We start from the raw sequence: 3,453 nt of genomic DNA, 5'->3' as shown, positions 1-3,453 counted from the left end.
GAGGTGGTGCAGGCTCCTACCCTGGGGGTTTTTAAGAGGAGGTTAGATGAACACCTTGCTGGGGTCGTTTGACCCCAGTACTCTTTCCTGCCATGGCAGGGGGTCGGACTAGATGATCTACTCAGGTCCCTTCCGACCCTAGAAACTATGAAACTATGAAGAGGTGCATGGAGTCTAAAGAGGTTGAGAATCACTGCCTAAACATTGCTACAAAAATCATAGTGCAATATTATTTTACACCAGTTAATCTGTTGAAATATGTGGGGTAAGATGTGCCTAGCAAGAAAAGTTCAGCACCAAACTTCCACAGTACACAATACTTTAAAGAGTGCAAGGAAATATGGTGACACTGAGTACTGTAAGAGGAATGTAGAGCTGAGGTGGTTGGAAAGTTAACTCTGCACTTCTGTAATCCAAAACTTCAGTATTTTTAAAAATATTTTTAGTCAAACTTAAAAAGTATTGATACTTGCTTACATATTTAATGCTAATAAGTTTCTCTCTCTAGGAAGTTTAGTTTTTTTAATTAAAAAAATTACTAGGCCAAAAGTAGCATTTTTGTTCATTCATTAAATTAGGCAGTAGCCTACTTTGGTTGGTTGCTGGCTAATGTTACCTCAAAACTATATAAACAGACTTCATTAAATATTTCAACCCAGCTGATACAATGCTGATCTAAGCAGTTTTCTTGCTCCTCTTCTAGCATAGCTGGCTCTGCAAATGGCCTATGGAGACTCTGCATGTCTTAGAATCTGTATGATGGAACAGTGTGTTGAAATAAAAGTGCTGGGGCCATCGTGCTATGGAGCTCCTTCACTTATACCTATTTACCAGGGATGTTTCTAAGTTCAACCATAGTTTACACGTAGTTTAACAGATCCAGATAAACTTACATGATATTTACAATGTCCTTCAAATCCTTTCAGTGTTTATAAATCTCCATACAAGTCACTTCAGGAATTGGAATTGCCACACAATTCTAGTCCGTTTAGGCAGATTTTGCATAGAAGGGGAAATTCTCTGTTGAGGTGGTAAGAGGAGATGGTGTACACTCTGGAACAAAGAGAAGACTTTGCCCCATTACCAGTGATTCCAGCACAACATCAAAATATAGTGGATCTTCCTGGAAGTTTCCAAAGTCCTTCCACAATCACTTGTGCTGTCCAAACACTTCTGTTACAAGGGGTCAAAATAGTATAAAATCTACCAGACCACTGGTACTTTCAGAAAGTTCACTGGAGCCCAATAGATTACCCTAATTTGGCATCAAGTTGCTTCCACAACATGTATCCCCATTTCATTCAAAAAAAGTTATTAAGATCTCAGCCACATAATTGTTTGAATAAATTAAATGTGAAGGTTTTAAGTCAAACTGCTTGAGACAGAGCATGACCAAAAGGAATACAATCCATCTGGAGAATATGTATTTTTAAATTTTCCAAGCCTTACATCTAAAAAGCAGCTTGTGCAATTCAGTACAATTTGGTTAAAACTCTTCTCCTCTCATCAGAACACACATGAGAAATCTGAAACGGACTCTTTCAAATAATGTGAGAAAAGTGTAGATCTAAAAGGGACACAGATCAGGATGATAAAAGGAAGCTGGTTACCCAAGTCTTGACTTCATAAGGATGGACAGAGGATTAAGTAGACATGAAGTCTGGTGGAATGATTTTTTTACAACTGCAGCGTCAATATTAATAGGTACAGTGTACTGGAGAGGTATATTTTGCAGTAAGAGAGACTTAACAGACATCTGAGCTAGTTAACATTAGTCAGTTGTATTGCAATAGGCTGAAAATGACTTAAAATTAATGGGAAAGGGATGGGGAAAGGCCACAAACCCAAGCTATCAGAATTTATTACTAGGGGGAAAATATGCTTAGGGCATATGCTATAAAATTAGACTTCTTCAGGCATAGCAAAGACACCCTAACTGAGGAGACTGTCTAGAACAAATCTGAAGATTAAAATTCCTAACAGTTTTAGGTATCTGAACAGTAAAGAATAATTATTTTCTTAGATGGCTATAAAATTTGTTAGTCTTCCTTATCAATCAAATAGATAATTTTTATTCATTTTTCCCCTACCTCTTCCCTAAAATAACTTTTAAGCCAAGAATAGAGAAGAGAATTTTTCAGCATAACAATATACATTTTAGTCACTTCTATAAAAATGGCTTCTCCAGCATGACTATAATGCCATAGCACAGTGCAAATCTTGATTAAACATTTCCTTCCTTTCAACTCATTGCTCCCTGTTACCATTTCCTGAGACTATATTGGTTTAAATACTGTCAACAAGAAGGTATTTTTAAAATCATATTATTTAACCATGCTCAAAGGAAGCTTGAAATGCTAGGTGCAACAAGTGACCCAGCTACAGTAGAGACTTCTAACACTGCTAAACTATTTGGAGCTGAACAACTAGTTAGTAGTGATAGGAAGTGTTAAGCGAAGGAAGGGATTCTCTTCTTATACAGATCTTGGGCTGTGCTACTAAGTGAGAAACACAAAAGCACAACAGTTTCCATGTATACAGCATCCTGTAGGACAAAATAAAAATCCCTGAATGAAAGCTTAGGGTATAAACAGATGTTGTCAGAGGAAGTGTTCTGGAGGTATCCTGGCACAGCTGATCTGCTTCACTGGATGAAACATCTCCCATTGTCCAGTCTATTGATCCTGCAGGACAATTTCCATGGGAAGGGGGTTGTTCCCTGCTTGCAGAGGCACAGCCAGAGATTCCCCTGGGTGCATCTCTAAGTGGAGAAAGCTGGGGTTCTCCACTTGCAGATGTACCCCATGGAAGTTCTTGCACTGGTTTCTAAGTGAGGAAACCCAGGCAGGCACTTTTTGGGCTCGAGGGGCCCAAACTTGTGCAGGAATTCCTAAAGCATGCAGGATGAGACCTCTTAAGCCCTCAGAGTGCCTGTCTGGGGTGGCTGTAGAGTGCAAGCAGCTCTAAGTTGCCTGCCCTCTCCTGCCATAAAACAAATAGACGACTGCTGTAATAAAGCAGCAGAAACTATTACCACCTTTTGTCAGGGGCAAAAATTCTTAAGGGATTTTTCATATTTCCCAGAGTACAATGTGCTTCTTCCATTGATCCAGTTCCCACCAACCCACACACATATTCTTGCTTAGTAATGATGCACCCTATCCATCTTCTCTTTCTCCTTAGCTTTGGTTGAAAATTACTGCTCTCCTTCAGCAGAGATTCCCTCTCCATGATTTGACTCAGCAGCTGGGCACCTCTACTTGTCACATCTCAACCTTGGTACCCCAGTCACTTGTTCCTGCCAGCATGCTTCCATCTCAATACCTTTATTCAAATAGTTGAGCTACTACTGAGTTTGTGACAACCCTAATTTGTCCCTGACATTAGATTGGAAGGTCCTTTAAACACAAACGCGCACACACACACACACACACACACACACACACACACACA

At 39.6% G+C, this 3,453-nt stretch overlaps 1 protein-coding gene across 2 annotated transcripts in view; it reads right to left on the bottom strand.

The window, feature by feature from the left end:
* The window catches only part of CEPT1 (choline/ethanolamine phosphotransferase 1), a 62,623-nt gene that overhangs the window by 15,762 nt on the left and 43,408 nt on the right, over window positions 1–3,453 (bottom strand). The gene's annotated exons all lie outside the window — the stretch shown is intronic.

Source organism: Gavialis gangeticus, unplaced genomic scaffold (assembly GCF_001723915.1).
Source record: "Gavialis gangeticus isolate Ggan-Ray unplaced genomic scaffold, GavGan_comp1, whole genome shotgun sequence".
Lineage (NCBI taxonomy): Eukaryota > Metazoa > Chordata > Crocodylia > Gavialidae > Gavialis > Gavialis gangeticus.
The sequence above is the reverse complement of the archived record's forward strand: the minus strand, read 5'-3'. Positions and strand labels throughout refer to the sequence as shown.